This window comes from Felis catus, chromosome A3 (assembly GCF_018350175.1).
Source record: "Felis catus isolate Fca126 chromosome A3, F.catus_Fca126_mat1.0, whole genome shotgun sequence".
In the NCBI taxonomy this organism is placed as follows: domain Eukaryota; kingdom Metazoa; phylum Chordata; class Mammalia; order Carnivora; family Felidae; genus Felis; species Felis catus.
Window position 1 is genome coordinate 56,994,138 of NC_058370.1, and position 21,091 is coordinate 57,015,228.

General features: G+C 42.3%; 1 long non-coding RNA gene across 1 annotated transcript in view; it reads left to right on the forward strand.

Annotated features, from left to right (window-relative positions):
* The first annotated feature begins 8,239 nt into the window (after positions 1-8,239).
* LOC123384414 overlaps positions 8,240-21,091 on the forward strand; it is a 33,221-nt gene continuing 20,369 nt past the window's right edge. Inside the window, exon 1 of the long non-coding RNA XR_006595464.1 lies at positions 8,240-8,415. This is a non-coding gene — a long non-coding RNA (uncharacterized LOC123384414). The remainder of the gene's footprint in view (positions 8,416-21,091) is intronic.

A 21,091-nucleotide genomic window follows, 5' to 3' on the forward strand; every position in this document is an offset into this window, starting at 1 on the left:
GATAAAAACAGAGAGGGAGACAAACTATAAGAGACTCTTAAATACAGAGAACAAACAGGGTTGATGGGGGTGGGGGTGAGGAGGAAATGGGTGATGGGCTTTAAGGAGGGCACTTGTTGGGAAAAGCTCTTGGTGCTATATGTAACTGATGACTGAAAGTATATTTGTAATATGAAAGTATAAGATACTTTGTAAGTATATAAAAAACTAAGAACCTTCTAGACTAAGTAGATCCAAACCTCATCTTCTCAAGACAGGTTTGATACATTTCTGGAGTCCCTGTATATTTTGTGGCTCAGATTGATTGTATGATAATCTGCATGTGGGACCCAATGAAAACCTGTTAAGGTTGCACCCTACACAAAGCACCTCACTGAAAGAATGAGTAGGAGCTGAAACCCAGTCCAGTCTGTGTTCACCAAGCCTTATGCCCTGGTTAGCCATAGTAGATGCACAGAAAACCATTGATTCATTAGCCATGAGCCCCTAAGTCTGAGTCTTCCCGGGAATGAAAACGTTTCCTAAATTGTACACCAACTTGATACAGTTAACAGTGGACTCCTCTGTATCTTTTGATCTTAAAGTTTCCATAATTGTTTACCAGTGTGGCACAATAGTGAACCCCTTCAACCCTTGGATTAGAAGAGAATTTTTCAGACCAGTCCAAGACCTACCAACAAACAAGATATTAAAGTTTGTAAAATTAAAACTAAAAAACTAAAAAAAAAACCAAACAAACAAAAACAAAACAAAACAAAAAAACAGAGGAAACAGGCACACCTGTTACAGTTAACAGACAAACATTTACGTAACTCTGATTCATATGCTCAAAAAAGAATTTAAAAAATTTTAAAGACGAAAAGCATCTTAAACCCTAAAACCATAAAAACATATATAATGAATAAAATTAGGACATTAATGAATGAGTTGAATAATAGAATTATGAAGCTGAAGTGAGGATTAATGGACTAGAAGACAATTCAGTAAGAAACAGAGTAATGCACAGAGAAAAAAAAAAGATAAAGACAAGAAAATAATGAAAATGCATAAAGTTATATACAGGTTATGTTGAAATGTCTAATATGTGTGTTATTGGAGTTGCAAAAGGAGAGGAGAGAATGAGCTAGAAGTCATACTTGCAGTTACTGCCTAGTGAGAGATTTCAAGTCACATATTCAAAAAGCACACTTAACTAGAATTCTATACCCGGCAAAATTGTCCTTCAAAACTGAGAGAGGATATTTTCAGACAAGTGAGAACAGATATCATATTGGCAAACCCACACAAAAAGTGATACTAAAGTGATTTGTTTCAGTCAGAAGGATAATGAACCTATGTGGAAAAAGGAATGAAAGAAAGAATAAACAAACAAAAGGGTAGACATTTTGGTAAATCTATAAGATTCTTAACTGAATAATAACAATAACAAGATCTTGTGGAGTTTAAATATACGTAGATTTAAAATTCATGAAAATAGCACAACGGGAGAAGGGTAATGGAATTTAAAGGGCTAAGACCCTTGCTTTATTTGGAAAATGATAGAAATATTAATTAATATTTAACTGTAATAAATCAAAAGGATTAGTGTATGTTATTTTAACTAGAGAAACTCAGTACATAGTATTTTTGGTGCTACTTTATATTTATTTGAAGAAAGCTTCCAATGACTCTGAAGAATTAAATAACATCAGTTTATATCAGGGATTGGGACCTGCAGCTCATGGGCTAAATCTGTTTTGCCACCTGCTTTTGTAAATACAATTTTATTGAAACATAACCACACCTTCAGTGTATGACCATTTTTTCTTACAACAGCAGAGCTAAGTCGTTGCAACAGATCATGTAGTTTGCAAAGTCTGAAATATTTACTTCTAGTTCTTTATAGAAAAAGTTTGCCTGCACTAGGCTATGTGATACTCTGAGTGCAATTAATATTTTGTTTAAAAGTCATAGTCTTTATTATTCAACTTTTATATCCATGATTTGGATTAAAGAGGGCGAAAGTTGGCAATATTTACAACAGCAAATAACAGAAAGTCAACCAACAATGGCTTAATTAATTATGCAAGAAATTATCTATTTTCAAGTAACATCAGATCTAGATATAGTAATCCTTGGCCCCGTGGCTGAGAAGCTGCTTAGAGACGTCAGCCACAACTCTGTCTCCTTCTTGCTTCTTGCTTTGGCTTTTTTTTTTTTTTTTACTTTCATCAGCATGGTCACAAGGTGGTGGGTTGTACCTCCAAGAATCCCTTCCACATTCCAGATAGGACAAAGGACAATAGGCTTTCTTCCGATGCGATTTTGTCTTTTTACGTGGGAAAACAAAGAAATGTACATGCCATTTGTCAAGGTGGTTATTTATGCATTTATCCAACAATTAATTATTCACTATCCACCAAACTAAGTATGACACAAGATGCTAACAGGGTAGTGGTAAGTAATCACAAAGAAACTCCCCATTAATGAGATTGCAATCTGCAGAGAGTTAAATAAATAATTATAATAAGGTGGAACGGGTTTTATGATAATGATAGATAGGATATAAGGGGAGAATGTTCCGGCAGCCTAAAAAATCAAGATTTTTATTTAAAATTCCCAGAGGAATGGAAGTCCAAGATAAGCTTTGAAGGATGCATTGGAACAAACTGCTCTAGACAAAGAAGAGCCCTGTGCTGTATCTTTGAGATGGGATGAGTATAGAATATCTGGGGGGAAAAAGTACCCAAAGAACTTTATTATTACATGGGGGATATGGTGTGGGAGACCTGGAAGTGCAATGTCAGAGGTCATCAGAGACTGTCCATGGATAGGACAAGCCCTGTTAAAAAGTCTTCTTTAACCTGAAGGACATTGGGAGGCCCCTACAGCACAGGGGAGACGTGGAGACATTTCGGGACAATGACTCTGGCCATGGTGTGGAAAAGGAATTAAAGGCTGACGACATTGGAAATACAGAGACCTAGAGCAGGTCCTTAGGATAACAGATGAAAGTAAATTCAGGAGCTCCTTAGGAAGTGACTCAAGAGGACTTGGTGACTGAGGACTAAGGAAGGGAGCGCTGGTGTCTGTCTTGGCCAATTAGCTGTTCTCCTCCATTTGGGTAATAAAAGAGATACATGCTGAGTAGACACCATCATGGGTTTGGTGTGGGGCATCTAAAGTCTGCGGGGCCTATAATCCATATAGATCTATATATTCAAGTTGGGGACTCTGTAGATATCTGGCTACCAGCTTCAAAAACTGTATATAGTTGTAGAATAGAGGCAGAGTTTGGGGAGTCAGATCCAGAATAGAATGAAAGTCACAGGAGTAAATGAAATCTTCAGCAAAGCTGGTGGAATGAGGACAGACCAGGGCTTGGGATGCTCGGGAGGTTGCCTGACCTTGGATCAAGTCAATACTTGTTAAATCTGCATAAAGATCTCTTATGATGAGGCCAATGTGATTTTTATTGACATTAAAGCTTGGGAGCCAGTGACATGAGTGTTGGATGAAGGAAAAAGATCGAGAGGAGGTGTTCACGTGAACACCTGGAGAAATTTAAAGAAAAGCAACACAGGGTGCAATTGTTTCCAAAAAAGACCGTGGTCAATGGTGACATAGGTGATTAAAAGTTTGAGTGAGACAAAGTTGGGAATAGCTCTTGTGTCAAACCCACGCATTTCACTGGTATACTCAAAAAACACGGTTTCACAGTTTCGCAGCGTAAGTTGATCAGGAGACAGACTGCCCTGGGGTAAGTGTGGGGATGGAGCAGGAAGGCAGAGTTGGTTAGGAAAAATGTGTCGGTAGACAAATGGACAGTTTCAGGAAGTATGGCTGCTTGAGAGGGCAAATTAGGGATGCAGAGATGGGAAGCTGGGGGCAGGGCTCTTACAGGATGGGAGACATTTGAGTATTCATAGGAAAGAAATAGACAGGAAGGGGGGGTCAAGTGATTTGGGGTTCAGCCTGATGAAGGATGGGATCCAGGGCTGCTGTGGAGAAACTGGTTTCAGAAGTTAAGAGCGACAGCCTGTCTCTTGTGACAAGAAGAGAAAGGTGGGTTGGAGCCTTTCGCATTTGAAAATTGGGTGGCAAGAATTTTTACATCTCTCCTCAAGAAGATTAGTCTATAATTATTTTGGAGATTTTCTTCTTTTTCATTGGGTTTAGGGGCTGTTTTGGCATATGTACTATTTATGTGAAGTTTCAGTATCCAAGATTTGAATTGGACATTTTTTTAAAAAAATGAATTTAGTCGTTTGAAAAAAAAAAAAAAACTTTTCAATGCTTTGGAATACATTATGTGGTATGGAAATTATCTGTTTCTATTTTTTGTTTGTTTCTCTGTTTTTGTGAGTCAACTACAAGTCAGAATATTCTTAGCATTGCAATATGTGCTTTTTACAGATTCTCAAAATATTCTTGATAATCTATTTTGTTTTAAAAGAAAAGCCCTACCCATTGTCAATCTCTGGCAGAGAGCAGACACTCATGTACATTTTGAATGAGTAAAGGCACAAATCAAACTCATGCCTTCCAAGTCCTCCTCCAAACAAATTCTATCTCTTATATTTATAGTTCAGTTCCTACCTAGGGAGACCAGGAACCACATAAATAATTAGCATAAATTGAGTCTCTCCTGTTTGCCAGGTACCGCGCTAAATCCTACAACTTCAGGGCAATGTAATATTGTCCTCAACTCATCTGTCACCACTTATGTATATATGTATATATATTTTTGAGAGAGAGAGAGCAGGAGAGGGGGAGGGGAAGGGACAGAGAGAAAGAAGGAGAGAGAAAATCCCACACAGGCTCTGCACTGTCAACACAGAGCCCAACGAGGAACTCAATCCCAAGAACCGTGAGATCATGACCTGAGCTGAAATCAAGAGGTGGACCATTAACCGACTGAGCCACCCAGGCACCCCATCCCTTACCATCTATAATCCATAGTTCCAGCTCAAGCTACTTCCACTCACAGATGCACCTGGTTTCCTGCCTTCTCTTTCTATCCGTTCCTGATACTGCCTTTGTCCTCACCTGGTAATCTCTCACCTGGACACCCCCGAGGAGCCTCCTGTCTGAGCCCTCCGCTGCCAGTCTCTTCCCTTTCCTCCCACCATTGCCATTAAGATTAGCCTCCAAAAAACTCAGAATCGCTCACCCCACTGACCTGATTTTCAAATGTTGATTATTTCTAACTAGTTACAGGATATAAATCTGAACCCCTTAGCCGAACTATCCTTCCTTTGGCCTACACTTACCCACCTTCACCTCTTAACTCTCTCCCGCCACACAAACCCTCCACCCCGCTTGTGTCCTTAATTTTCCCTCATTCTTGTAGGTTTCTTGTCTTTACCTCTACTTGGAATGCCCCTTCCGCTCTGTCACAGATGCCTGCCCATCCTTTGAAACCCAGATCAAATGCCACTCCTTTAATGGAACTTCTTTCACATCCGCAGACGATACTGCTTCATGTGTCTGTAATATCACTCGTTGTACATTCTGATTTGCCTTGATAATAGCTCAAGTTGTTTTTCAAAGCAGGAGACATGCTCCGCCCTCCACCACCACCTCCTGCCCTCGCTGTGTCCTTAGGATCTAGCAGTGTCACGTTCAATCTTGTATTGATTTGCTAGGGCTGCTATAACAAAATCCACAAACTGGGTGGCTTAAACAATGGAAATGTATTGTTCCGGAGTTCTGGAGGCTGGAAGTCTCAAGTCAAGGTATTGGAAGGTTGGTTTCTTCTGAGGGTTGTAGGGCAGAGTCTGTTCCAGTCCTTTCTCCCTCGCTTGCAGATAAGCATCTTCTACCCGTGCCTTGCCGAGGCATCTTCCCTCTAATTGTGTCTGTCTGTGTCCAAATTTTCCCTTTTTTTTATTTTTTTTATTTTTATTTTTATTTATTTTTATTTTTTATTTATTTTTAATATTTTAATATTTTATTTATTTTTATATTTATTTTTATTTTATTTATTTTATTTTATTTATTTTTATTTTTTTATTTTTTTAATTTTTATTTTTTAAAGGCTTTTATTTATTTATTTTTGAGAGAGACAGAGCACACAAGCAGGCAGAGAGAGAAGGAGACACAGAATCTGAAGCAGGCTCCAGGCTCTGAACTGTCAGCGCAGAGCCCGCAGTGGGTCTCGAAGTCACGAACCGCGAGATCGTGACCTGAGCCGGAGTCGGACGCTCAACCCACCGAGCCACCCAGGAGCCCTTCAATTTCCCCTTTTTATAAGGACACCAATCGTATTGGATTAAGGGATCACCTTATTCAGTATGACCTCATCTTAACTGATTACCTCTGTAAAGACCCTGTTTTTGAATAAGGTCGCATCAGAGATACTAGGGGTTGGTTGGACTTCAGCATGTGAATTTTGAGGGTACATTTTCATCCATAAAAATAGAACTAAATGTGTGTTGGATCACTCAATGAATATGTGATGAAGCAATAAATGAATTGTTTTTACTCCATTTTTGGAAATACACCTTCCCTTGCCTTCTCAATCCCGTCCGCCATTTTCCTCAGTCCGTCTGAAATAACTTTATATTGATGTCTACTATTTTGCTCTATTCTCCAATTTATTCTCCATATTACGGCTACAGTATTGTTTTTAAACACTCTTACCTGGCTCATTTACCTGCTTAAGGGTATACCATGGTTTACTTTGTCTTACTGTATCAGATCTAAAACAACCTAATCTAGGGGCTCCTGGGAGGCTCAGTAGGTTGGGCATCTGACTTTGGCTCAGGTTATCATCCCCCAGTCTGTGGGTTCCAGGCCCGTGTCGGGCTCTGTGCTGACAGCTTGGAGCCTGGAGCCTGCTTGGGATTCTGTGTCTCCCTCTCTGTCGGCCCTTCCCCCGCTCTCACTCTGTCTCTCTCTCCCTCTCTCCCTTTCAAAAACTAAACATTAAAAATAAATTTTAAACAATCCGATCTACTTTCAAGAGCTGTTGTAACCTGAATCTATTTTCTCCATTATATTCTGAGCCATGTATGGACTGGCCTGTATGGGTACCTACGTTAAGACAGAAGAGTCTTGAGAGACAGCTGAATCTAAAAATTAACAATGGATTTTTAGGTAGATAACATCTAGGAGTAGACCTGGTGAGTTTCTGGGGACCAGTAGGCAGAAAGACACATCAAAACCATTAGATAATAAATACACAGGAAAATGCAAAAATTGCATCAGGAGGTCTAGGAAGAGCAGCACTGTGTCCCAGCAGGTGGGTGAAGCCCAGCAATGGAAAGACGAAGGACAGGAGAACTGCAGGTAGGCGAGCCGAATAGGAAAGTGTCTCAGTGGATTGAAAACCATGTGCCCCTGGGCTAAAGATCAGGAGGAGGTCCTAGGTTCTCTGGATGAGCCTATGGGCCCATGAGTACAAGCAAAACAGAGCCCAGAGTGATTGAGGACCAAGGGACCGAGGTGACAGCCATGGGGACATGGAAACCAAATTCGTCAGCCCCGTCCATTCAAGCTGGACACAACCAGAATCACGGAAGTCAGTGGCACAGGAATAGTAATGAGAAACTCTGCTTACATAACCAATCTTCCCTCCCGACCAGAAAAGATGTACAGAAAAAAATATTTTGTGGCAGATTTTAAAGAGCCCCAAGGGGCTTTCCCATTTTAAAAACTTGTGACAGAGGGTGGCACAGTGGTGCGACGAGGCTGGATGTCACCTAAAACTTCACATTCTTCTCCAGGAGCGATCACCGCAGATGGAGAAGTAGCACAGGCGGGGGCCATGGACAGGGACTCTTAGACTCTCTTCCCAGTTTTTTGTCGGGCTGTTAACCCCCTGTGGGCCTTAGGGTTTCTCCCCCAACGAGGGTGACAGGCCGTCCCATAGCTCCATCCTGACGCCCATCTTCTAGAGTCGTCTTCACAACCAAAGGAGATCACGTGTGTGACAAACGCCACGTGGCCTAGAAGGTGCTCTTCCAAAGCATGTCCCCGTGTCCCCATCCCGGGCAACAGCACAGAAGCGGCTGATGTCATAGAGCGGGCGCATATACTGGCAGCATGAGGGCTGTTATTTAAAGTCTTTGCGGCTCGGAGGAAAACCCGACCTCACCCCTCGTTAGCTTGATGTGGATTTGGCCCCCGTCCAAGTGGCTCAGCAGCCTGCCACGGAGTCACGGAGCCGGGGAGCCGAACAAAGGGCGACGGAGGGGGGGCGGGGCGGGGGAAGGGGGCCCGGGCAGCCGGGCCCCCTTCTTCCTCCCCGCCCCCACCCCCGTCTCCCTCGGGCGCCGCTCCCCTGCCAGTTCCACAGTGACAATATGAGATAGCGCATCCGAAGAAGCACAGCCAAATATTTGATTTGGACGATTACACTGAAGATGCCTCATCACAACTGTGGGTGCCCAGATTACCAACTCCTTGCTCTTGGCTCCCGCACACTTTGCAGTGAGTACAAACGGCGCGGATAGAGCTCATTGCACACTGATGGAAGGGGTCCCAAATGGCTGATGTGGAGTGTCTTGTTTGGGGAAGAGTTCACTGACGAGGGATAAGCTGAGGAGGCAAGATGCTGTTGTTTTTCCTGTCAAGGCAAATGGTACTGAGAACATGGCAAGCGTGTTTTTTTTTTATTTTTTTTTTATTTTTTTATTTTTTTTTTCTTTCTCACTTGGATTCAGAAATTCTTGGCGACGGTAAAGCAATTCCTTTTCAGGGGAGATCACAGAGGAGTAGTTACAATGGCTCTTCCCCTTGTCTCCTTGACGTGTGATGGTCTTCCATTTCCGGCAGCATGATGTGATGAGAATTGTCATCTGTGATGAAAATTACAGATCTTGGAAGGATGGGGGGGGCCGGGGGGGTGGGTGGTGGCACCTGTTTTGGGCAACCCCCATCACAAACGCCCGGCCCAGCCTCAGCTGTTTCTAACCCCCTCTTGTGTTCATGTTTTAATTTGATGGCGATGTAAATAAAACCGAGGCGCCTGACTGAAACCAAATAACACCTTCTTAATATTTTTATTCCACAAAGGATTTCTTGTCAGCGTTAGGCAGAGGTCGTCAAAGTTGCTCAAGAAGAGAGGAGACTGGAACTTCAGATTTCCCCACATTTGCTTGCGACACGCAAGAGGCACTGTGCTCTCATTCTCCATGTGCAACAGTGAATTTCGCGTTCGAAAGTATCCCATCTTTGTGCCGTTAGAGTTCCAAGTATAATCAGAGTCCCGAAGTGAGATGCGAAATCAGTGATGCCTTGGTCATTATGTGCATACATAGACACAGCACACACACATTTGGTAATTATACGGGAACATACATAGAGGGATGTGCACCAATGTACAATTATGATGCGGTCCACATTTCACCTCTATAGTCGTCTTTGCATGTACTCACGTACGTTGTTACATACATGCGTACAAACACAAGTATATGCCCATGCCAACTTATATATATATACCAAATTGAAGTCTTTAGAAAGATCTAGAAAAAAGATTGAAATGGTCCAATGTGTGTGCCTTAATAGATTTCCCTACCTGATTTGCATACCCTGCTGCAAAAAAAAAACAAAAACAAAAACAAAAACAAAAACAAAGGAGAAGAATCTGGAAAATATGCTTCTGTGATTGAGTTAGTTCATTAGCCATGTGCTAACCCAAGGTCATGGGTTCAGTCACCATGTGGGCCATTGACATTTGCTGTGCTCCAAAGCACCAGGCTGCCCTTCCAGCCCCACATCGGTATGAAGTGAATGTATCGCAAAGGGCTATAGCAAAGGAATGAGAGTTCTGGAATTGGCGAACATGGATGAAGGGCAGCTTTCCACTTTGCTAGCTATGTGATTTCCAATATGATACTCAACCGTCTTAAGCCTCCATATCCCCATCTGTAAAACTGGAATAGTAACCATATGTCTCTCATCAAACTCTGACGGAAGCTCAGTGAGAACTTGTTCCGCGGGGCTTCACGCACCTGACCGCCTAACAGACAAGATAGCTGAGGTGGAGTTGGGACAAGGTTGGAGGTGGTGGGGATATTCACAACTTTGTTCACAACCAAGGGGATATTCACAACTAAGTTGCCCCTTAGTTGTTAAGGGGCAACTAAGAAGCTATGTTCAGTGAGTCATATAAGTTCCATCCAGTGATCACAATTCAATAGCATGTTTGAAGTCCAGGATCCTGAACTTGAAGTATTTGGGCCTAAAAGTTCAAAACTACTGGCACAATAACTGGCTTCTTTCCCAGCTTCCTACTCTATATTCACGGTAGAAAGTTACTCGACTGTATTCTCCAAACATTCCTATTTTAACTTTACTTCTAGTGAGTCTTTTCTCCTAGTATTGCTTCTATGATTTCACTGAGTCCAACAGAACTTTTAGTAGAATATGAAGTCGGATTTAATTTTGTTATCTAGAGTCCTAATTCATCGTAACAACGTTAAAACCATAAATAAGGAAGTTTGTGAGGAGTCCAAATGTTTGCCACATACAGTATGTAATTTTTCTTTGTGGTAATTGACCTAATATCATTAAAACAGAGTCTAGATTAATGTTCCGCTTGAGATGTACTGAGTCGCAGACTCTCCTTTTCTGTGTTCACTAAGCTACAATTTCTTCTCACAGTAAGGGCTTGTGTTGCTCCTTTACATTAATTTTGCCATATGTTTCCAATGTATTCTCCAGAGAAATCGAGGTCGCATAAAAACAAAACCTCAACTTGTTAGAAAGTAGAAAAATAAATAAATAAACCAATCACTTGCCATCATCTCTCACCTTTCTGTTTGCCTCACCCACCCAGGTAATCATTTAAATAAATTCATTTGTGGCACTAAAATGGTCCATTTTATAATTAGCTCTAACACAACCTAAATCTTAAATCAATCAACCAATAAATCATCTCAGAGAACCTCCAGCCTTTCAGAGCCATTTGGAATGGAAGAGCCATTCCAAAGAGCCATTTGGAAGGAATTCTTTCTAGCCCTTTCTAGCATCTTCTCACAGAGAACTTCTAGGAAATTGTTGAGTGTCCCCAAAAAGTTTGATCCATTTTAAATATGGTCACCCTACTTCTTTACCCTACATTTTACATCTACATGTACTTTTGCCATTATCTAAACAAATCCCTTTTCATATTTTTTCATGACAATTTTACCTAACGGTCTGTTTACTGACCCTCTTTTCCTTCTTATACCCACCTAAACCAAAAAAATTAAAAATATACATTAAAAGCCAGAATCTCTACTTACGGTGCCCTTAATAAAACTGAGTAATGAAAGATTACTTTAATTACCTCCTCATCTGATAGTGAAATATCTAACTGTTCAGCTCAAGCCACAGATAACATTTAGGAAAGGGGGGCATCCACGTTGAGCTCAAAACGTTACCCTGTACATTGCTAGCAAATAGAAAATAATTACCATTTACCTGAGGGCGTGAAAATGAGAAAGAATTCCAAATATGGATTCATCTGCATGTCTCAACAGTAGGAAAATAAATACGGAAAACTACCATGAGATGTCATTTACTGAGATGCCGGTTATTCCTCTGGGGAATTTTCCCGACAGTTTAACGAGACTTCCTGAAAATAGTATCTGGCATAGAGATTTACACTGACCACTCGGAAGACCGAGAACAATACATCTTGGGGTAGGCAGGGCCAGATTTCTCCCTCCTTACTGTCCCCCCCTGCAGTGAATCTCCAGTAAAGCTTGGCTAGGAAGACCTATAGGTATCTGCCATCATCCAGTAGCTGTGCTGTGAATGCCGTAGGGACACAATCAAGACAGAGCTCTCTGCCTGTGGGAAGTCCACAAAGGATGCTTGAGAATGTGAAGATGTCCTTGAATCCCAGAGGCCAAGGCAGTGCCCTCCCTCCAGACTTCTTTGGTTACGGGACTATGACTAAAGCTCTTCCCCAGCTTTACATAATCTTCACCCCACAGCACATTAGGAAGACAGGGATATACCGAACGAATATTTTGATAAAGAACAATGTAATACTAATTCGGGGAGCAGAATAAGAAGGAATCCCTCACAAACCAACACCCTCTTCGATGGTACAATTTGGTCATGGGCCAGGGTCGTGAAACAGAGTGATGACTCGTAACAACCACAGGTAGATTCTTCTCTGGATTCATATTTTGATTTTTTTTAAAGTTTTTTTTTTTAACATTTATTTACTTTTGAGACAGGGAGAGACAGATCATGAACGGGGGAAGGTCAGAGAGAGGGAGACACAGAATCGGAAACAGGCTCCAGGCTCCGAGCCGTCAGCCCAGAGCCCGATGCGGGGCTCGAACTCACGGACCGCGAGATCATGACCTGAGCCGAAGTCGGCCGCTCAACCGACTGAGCCACCCAGGCGCCCCAATTTTGATTTTTAACCCTAAATGCTATTCATGGCAGCAAGGAATAAACGAACAGTAGTTAATGGTGAATAATAATCCAAGGGGGGGGGGGGCACAAAGCTCCAGGCAAGGTGATAAAGCTTCTCTTAAGGCTTAATGACTGTTGGAAGTGGATTTTAAGTAGGCAGAGAGGGAAGGTATTACAGAAGTCAAGAGCTACTGAGGAGATGTTTTCTGCATCGTCAGTGGCTGAAGTGGTTTCGTATGGTTTTCCCTGCTATACAGTCCCCACTATATTGTGATGCTCGATAAATATTAATGGGAGATGAAAAATGCGTGAAAAGACAGACAGGAGCCTAGTGCCAGAGGAAAAAAGATTGAGAACTCAAGAATGCTTTCACTTCCATTTTTAAGCTGGATAAATACAAGGGCTTGGAGGAGCGTGAGGAAATCCTCAAAACTGAAGGGATACGAATGGGAGGGGGCAGGAAATTGAGAACAATTTTTAATTATCCTCAACCTGCTTATTACCACTTTACATTTCGAAGAGCTTCATAATCACTCGTTCCTTCCAACGGTGCTGGGAACAGGAGGCGTAAGACGCGTACATCACAGGGCAGCAGAGCAATGTTGTGGAGGAACAGGAAGTTCAGCGTTGGGGGGGTGGGGGGAGAGCATAATTCAGTAAGGAGAAAAAGAGAAAAAGAAAACGCGTAAAATACTAGAGCGTAGTAAGTAAGATTGGAGACGCAAGCCCCAGGGAAGGAAAGAGAACCTGGAACAAGGAAAGACCTTTGCTTTCAGGGTTTGTTTTGCTTTTCAGGTTGGTATTAAAGGCCATGCTTCATGAGATTTTGGCTGGGAGAAAATAAAAAATGCCTACTGCCACTTCAAGTAAGAGGCGATGGCGGGGATGATATTTCCTGCAACCAGTTCGTGGCATCATGGGTTGCAGTTCCGAAACTCAGATGCTCTGGAGCCTGTGCTCTGATGCTGCGAAAGCCAACAGGAGAACAGGTGCTTGAGTTATGTACCGTCTGTATGTAAGGGGATAATAGCTGAACAAAACTGCAGGCACCATGGCTAATTCCTTTCCTGAACAGCTCGCTTGCCTAGTCTAGTTTGTGCGTTTGTTTGTTTTTAAAAATTTTAAGTTATTTATTTATTTTGAGAGAGAGAGAGAGAGAGAGATGAGAGAGCATGAGTGGGGGAGGGGCAGAGAGAGAGAGAGAGGGAACTAGAGAATCCCAAGCAGGCTCTACACAGCGGGGCTTGAACCCATGAACCATGAGACGATGACCCAGGCTGAAGTTGGATGCTTAACCAACTGAGCCACCTAGGTGCCCCTATGGTTGTTTTCATAAGATTTTTTGACCTAGGAAGGGTCAGAAGACATTTAAATAGAGAGAGAAGAAGGGAGGGGGAGGAGAGAACAAGTAGAGAGTTTCTAATGATGACAAAAGTGTATCAGTGAATTCCTGCTTTGGGTAAAATGTTCATGGGGATGGTGATGGTGATAATAAGAATTCGGTTGTTACGTATTGTCTGAATTTGTCATGTGTCATCAGGCCTGGCATACCCAGCCACAGCTACCACTCCATCCTCTACTTGTGTCGTGACGTGTTTAACAAACCCAATTGGGTCTTTTAATTTAATGAATCAATTAATTAAATGATGATGCTGATGATTTCTTTTGTCAATCACGCCTATGATGATCACTTTACTGCCTCACCATAAAATTGCTAGTACAAAGAGTGAAGAGTCATTCCTGATGTTAAGAAATGGGAAAGTGGGGTGTCTGGGTGGCTCGGTCGGTTGGGCGTCCGACTTCAGCTCAGGTCATGATCTCGTGGCTTGTGAGTTCGAGCCCCACGTCAGGCTCTGTGCTGACAGCTCAGAGCCCAGAGCCTGCTTCAGATTCTGTGTCTCCCTCTCTCTCTGCCCCCCGCCCCCGCGCTCATGCTCTGTCTCTATCTCAGAAATAAATAAACATTTAAAAATATTGTTTAAAAAGAAATGGGAAAGTGTCTGAGGCACCTGGGTGGCTCAGTGAATTAAGCGTCTGACTCTTGATTTCGGCTCAGGTCATGATTGAGCCCCAAATTGGGTTCCACGCTGAGCATGGAGCCTGCTTGGAATTCTCTCTCTCTCTCTCTCTCTCTCTCTCGCTTTCTCTCTCTCTCTCTCTCTTTGCCTCTCCCCTGCTCACATGCATTCTCTAAATAAATAAACAAACATTAAAAAAAAAGAAATGGAAAGTTATCAACAATGAAGTTTCTTGAATTTCAAAAATAGGCAGTTTTATAAAGAAAGAAACAGCATATTTCCAGAAAACAGCTCCCTGGGCCTCCAGACATTCCTGGCAGGCACATATGGGTGTGGACAATACCTCTGCTGTTGAATGGGGCTCCAGCAAAAGCATAAGAAACTCCCTTTGGTGAGCTTACTAGGTCTTGATGCTATCCCGAATTCTCCCTGCCACTTGGATAGTCCTTCTGTATTAACTGTGTCTTGTCTCCAAGTACAAAGTCTTGTCAAAACGGCACCAAACACACTCTTGAGTATTTCATCTGAGATTAGATAAAGAGAACTTTGATTTCCCAGAAACATCAGGTCCAGCTTTTAGAGTATCTGAGGTTCATTCCTTAAAACAGTACATATATTTTGACTTGTGTAGTTATGAGGGGCTTTTTGGCGTTGTTGTTGTTGCTGTTTTTTAATTCAATACAGGGCTTGCACCCTGACATCAAGACCTGAGCTGAGGTCAAGAGGCAGGCGCTTAACTGACTGAACCACCCATGCATCCCTGTAGTTATGAGCTTTTAAAGGCTGACATTTACCACGTGACTATAAGTCTAAGCACATTAAATAAAGTATGGCATATCATCTTACATATATAGCTGACATTACAAGACAGAAACGAAAATCCATTTACGGTAAAAATAGAGAAACTGACATCTGAATGAGAAGCAGGTAGGAATGAGCTAACACTTGCAATGGTGTTTTCTTGTCTATGTAACCAAGCAGTGTGTGTATTTCAATGACTGTGAAGTGAAGAAGACAAGGTAGGAATTGGAACGCAGAGAGTGACCAGTTTTAACTGGGTCACAGTTTACCTTTAACAAAAAGAGTAGAAGAGAAATTCTTCATCCAATAAGAGAAGGAATAAATAAAGTTTGTCATAGTCTAGACTTTTCCTGGCCAAAAAAAAAAATTATACATATAACCATAGTACTACTTTAGTACTAGTCTAGGGTTTGAATTTATACGATTTGCAAGGTCTGGGACATCATTTTTTTAATGTTTATTTATTTTTGAGAGAAAGACACACACACAGTGTGAGAGGGGGAGGGTCAGAGAGAGGGAGACGCAGAATCCGAAGCAGGCTCCAGGCTCTGAGCTGTCAACCCAGAGCCCCACGCGGGGCTCGAACCCAAGAGACGTGAGATCATGAGCTGAGCCAAGGTTGGCCGCTTAACCGACTGAGCCACCCAGGCACCCTGGTCCAGGACATCTTGACTTGAGAAATGAACATAAAAATCCATCCCAGATTGTAACAGATCCAAAAAGTACAGAAGCCCCACCTCCCAAGGAATTCAGATAGCAGAATGAGCAGCCATAAATTCTAAAATAATTATGCATAAAATAATAAAGGAAAGCAAATGAAGATAGGGTCAAAACTTGAAGCACTCCAGGTTAAAAATTAAATATATTTGGGGCGCCTGAGTGGCTCAGTCGGTTAAGTGTCCGACTTCGACTCAGGTCATGATCTCACAGTTTGTGAGTTCGAGCCCCGCGTCAGGGTCTGTGCTGACAGCTCGGAGCCTGGAGCCTGCTTCAGATTCCGTGTCTCCCTCTCTCTGCCCCTTCCCCCACTTGTGTTCTGTCTCTGTCTCTCAAAAATAAATAAATGTAAAAAAAAAGTTTTTAAATAAAAAAAAAATTAAACATATTTGAGAAGGAACCAAAGAAAACTCTATTACTAAAAATATTTCATTAGATTTAAACTTTTCATGGGTGAGTGAAAGAGAACCTTCAACAGGTGATAAGAAAATCAATCCGTATACCAGCAGATAGATTTTTATGGCTGTGCAATTGTCTGGGCCTATCAACCCCCCCCATGCCCCCCCACCCCCCCACTCCCCCCCACCTCCCCCCAGAGGGTGGACTTTGAACTCTAGGCCCTAAACTAAGTGGAGCTGGTTGAGTCCCTTTGGAGGGGGTAAGTTTTCTATGCAGTTCTTGGTCCTTCTGGTGTTGGGTGGGGCCTTGTGACCAGCTGTGACCGGTGAGTTGTAAGCAGAAGTGGTAGCAAAACCATTTGGGGACCAGAGCGTTTCCAGGTGGATGAAATACCCTGATGAATTCTCTGCCAGTTGAGACGGTGGCTGCTTCATCCCCCCGGTGAAGCTTCTCGGTGAAGAGTCCCCCGTATTGTGCACCATATGGTGCTGCCTGTGTCACGTGAGCAAGAAATGAACTCCGTTGTTTCAGGGCAGGGAGAGGTGCGGGTTGTTCTCCACCACAGAATTGCCTTGCCTATTCCAACTTGTCAGTAAGAACTCGGTGCTATAAAGGGAAATTATAATAATGAAAATTTTAATGAGTAACGAGGCTTCTGTGTTTATTTCTAGGAGAGGAAGACACAGCACGAGCAGGGGAGGGGCAGAGAGAGGGAGGGAGACACAGAATCTGAAACAGGCTCCAGGCTCTGAGCCATCAGCCCAGAGCCCGACGCGGGGCTCGAACTCACAACAAACTGTGAGATCATGATCTGAGCCAAAGTAGGATGCTTAACTGACTGAGCCACCCAGGGAACCCTGAATGTGTCTCCCAAGACTTCCTGTTCTCTGAATCTTACCTTTTCTCCTTCTACCTAAATATTCACAGTAATTTAACTCACTCTTGTTCGTTTTGTTACCCTTGCTTTAAACTAATCTTTACGCCTCCCTGAACAAGAGGAGAGTCTGCTTCAGATGCACTGGACACCGATGCACAAAATAGGCAAGATCTTTCTGTCCCTGATCTCTCATCACTGAGTGGGGGCTGGATCCCCTTTTTAGATGGAGGCTAAAGCATGCTGTGCTCAGCACCCAAGCCAAACACCCTTCTCTGGGGCAGCATTGCATTCCAGAGATGTCATCCCCCAAACCCCTCTTTGATTCTCTGATGCTTTGGAGAAAATGGCCCAATTCAGTGAATATCAAGACAACACGATGATTTCAAGTAGCCCTCCTTCTCTCCTCTTTCCTCTCTCAGTGGAAATCCAGATTCACTACAGGATATCACTTTTTATCATTCGTCCCTCACAGTAGGGAAAACCTGTCGTATTTTAAGACAGGACATTTTTAAGACAGGAAGTAACAGAAAGCACCTTAGTATGGATGGGTTGATTCATGTTCCCTACAAGTGATATGTTGGGGTCCTAACTTCCAGTACCTCAGAATGTAGACTCGTTTGAAGATAGGGTATTTAGAGAGGTAATAAAGTTAAAATGAAGTCACTAGGGTCGGCCGTAATCATTTTGGATTTAAGAATACCTGTGGTATTCTTGTAAAAAGGGGAATTTTTGATGGAGACAGATACGCATGGAGAGAAGGTGATGTGAGGAGACTCATGGAGAAGACGGCTACCTAAAACAAGCCTGGAGCAAATATTTCCCTCAAAGCTTCACTAGAAACCACCTCATGGCACCTTAGCCTGGGACTTCTAGCCTCCAGATGTGTGAGACAATACATTTCTATAGGTTAAGCTGTTAGGCTCTGGTAGTTTATCATGGCAAACTAATATCCACATGCTTAGAATTTTAATATTATTTTTTTAAGTTTATTTATTTATTTTGAGAGAGAAAGAAACAGAGAGCAAGGGAGGGGCAGGAAGAGAGGAAGAGAGAGAGAATCCCAAGCGGGCTCTGTACTCACAGTGTGGAGCCTGACACGAGGCTCGAACTCATGAACCGCAAGATCATGCTCTGAGCTGAAATCAAGAGTTGGATGCTTAACTTACGGAGCCACCCAGGCGCCCCGTAATGTTTCTATAATTATTAAAACTAAAAATTAAAGAAATGTTATCAACTCAAACTTTAAACAGATGATGCTCTTAAGGAACCAGGATTTGATGATGGTTTCCATGGTTACTGCCAAAATTTGGATCATGGATTTTCTTCCAGGATCTGTGTTCCAATCTTTAGATGCATTCCTTTATTTGTGGCAAGATGCCCATCACCTTCTGGATTCTGATGGTGACCATCTCTCTCAGCCTATTTAAGTGACTTCTCTCATTTTAGGTGGAAATTACACCCAAATACATTTGACTTTTGACATTAAAAATGGCAGCTCTCAGTAGTGCACCCCAGGAACCTACACATCCTGCTGGGGAATCAGAGAGAAAAAAAAGAAGAATCAGGTATCTAAAATGCCTTAGTCTAAAGAAGCAGGAAAGCTTAGTCTGGAGAATGGAAAGTTAGGGAGAGACTGGACACACTTCCTGGAAGACTGAGGGGCTAGCTGTTAGCCATAGCTAATGAGGACAAAGCAAACAATTCCTGAGTAAAGAAGCAACATGGAAATAGGGTTTCCTCGAAACATTGTCACTGGGAGCAGCATTTCCCAGTCCCAGTGTGGAAACTGTTTACTTGGTCAAATACGAGAATTTCAACAACCCTTTGTCTCCTTCCATATAAAAATCATGGCACTCAAGAATGTTCAAGTAAGATCTTACCCTAAAATTATGTAATTAAAATATATAAACCACACTTTACAAAAACATAAAGGGCTCCTAAGTATCAACAACATGTAGTGGCCACAAATAAAGTCCGATGGTCTAGTTGCTTGGAAACTTTCAAACATGGGCGTTCTAAGGTGAGTAAAGCCTCGCTAACCTAGCCTACATTCAGAAAACTACAGTTCCTATCAAATGGCATTTCCTTTTTATAAACCACTTTCTAGCATAATAACAGTAATGATCATATAAATCATCACCTACTGACGTAAGGTTTAGGTATCACTCTAACCCCGAACTCCCCACAAAGCACATCACCACCCACCCATACACGCACACACATGCACTCATGTACATGCACGCTCATATACTGTGTACCACTCCAGCCCAGTTTTCCAAAGGTGACAGACTGGATGCTGTTTCCCACTTGTTGTCGCCATGGAGGCTCAGACACAGAGACACAGGTGATTTGCTTAAATTTATTTAGTCCACATTTACGGAGACAAGAAACAAATCAAAGTTCCTGGCTCCCATCCCAGTGCATAGTAGTAGACTTTAATATCTCTCGCCATCATTCTTGGATGAAACATATCAAATGAATATAAGGATGAGGTCACCTTTGATTGCGCAGAGGAATTTTACTGTCTTTCTTTAAAAAAAAAAAAATAGGGAGAAAGGAGCCCCGAGAAGACGTCATTGGCTGATGTTGTTACACTGCATCTCTGACACTGTTTTTGAGAAAGGTGCCCTGATGGAGAAACACTGCTTGATACCTGAAATGCCTCAATGCCTCTTGCTGTGTAGGATTGAAAGAAAAAGATCACCAGGCAAGTGTGCACCATGTCAGTGGCAAGAAAGACTCTGTCTTTTTCACCTCCGAAGCCTGAAAGCCCTTTGAATATTTGGTCTAGGATCTCCTACGAGGAATCTATTTTCCATGTAATGGTGTGAATTTCCCACATTGAAACTAAATATTCATGACTTCACGAAAGCACTAAGCTTCTGGAGGAGAAAAAAAAAAATAGACTCTAAGTCCGCTTTATACATTTTGGACAAGCTGGTATTTGACATACTCTATATGTTCCGAATAGTATTATAATTTCAAATAAATCTCGACTGACATCATTTCAGTAATGTCATGTCCTTAAAAAACAATCTCATAGGTGAAGTGCCCTTTTTGTGGATTAACCAAGTAGACCGTATGAGACAGGGTGTAGGGAGAGAGAAGAGAGGGCAGGCCAAGAAGACAGTTCCCTCTCATGTAGTTCTTGTAGCCTCTTATCTTAGAATCTCATAAAGTCCTGTGGAACTTCTCTATGGCTCCATGCCTGGGGCATTTCTCACCAGACACGCTAGAAAGAGTTACTCTCGCTCTCTTCCTCTGTCTGGGGAAAATGCTAAACAAAGCAGATTACACGGGCTGTTTCTTGCACAAATTGAGTCTAGTAGGAAAAGGAGGAGGGTTTAGGTGTGTAACCACAAAGTTGATTCTATGAAAGCCAACAACCTTACTGTTAAAGCCTCATTCAGAATGCTCTTTGTATATGGAGAACCATACTTATTTCTCGTTGTAGCCTCTCCCTCCTCCTCCTCTCCTAGGAGCTAGCCTGCTATTCACTCCAAATACACTCGCTAATTTTGCTGAATAGGATATATAAACCACTCTGGGGCAAAATTTCATGCTGGATGTGGAGCTGATGAATATATAACTCTTTGATTCTGTGTTTGAAAAATAACATCGTAATATCTAAAACAAAGTAATTTTTTTTTTCTTTTTAAGAAGTACAACCTCAAATATTCAGTGATGGGGGAAGCCCTCAGACCTGGAAGATAGACTGTTCTTAGCCAATTGAGCTGAGCTTTCCGAAATCGCTCAGTAAAGTAAATACATATTCTTCTAATGTTCTTATTTTATGTCCAGTTCTTCTTCAAAAGGAGAGTAGCCAAAACTTCTTGGTTGGGGTGCCTGGGTGGCTCAGTCGGTTAAGTGTCCAACTTCAGCTCAGGTCATGGTTCGTGAGTTCAAGCCCCACATCAGGCTCTCGGCTGTCAGTGAA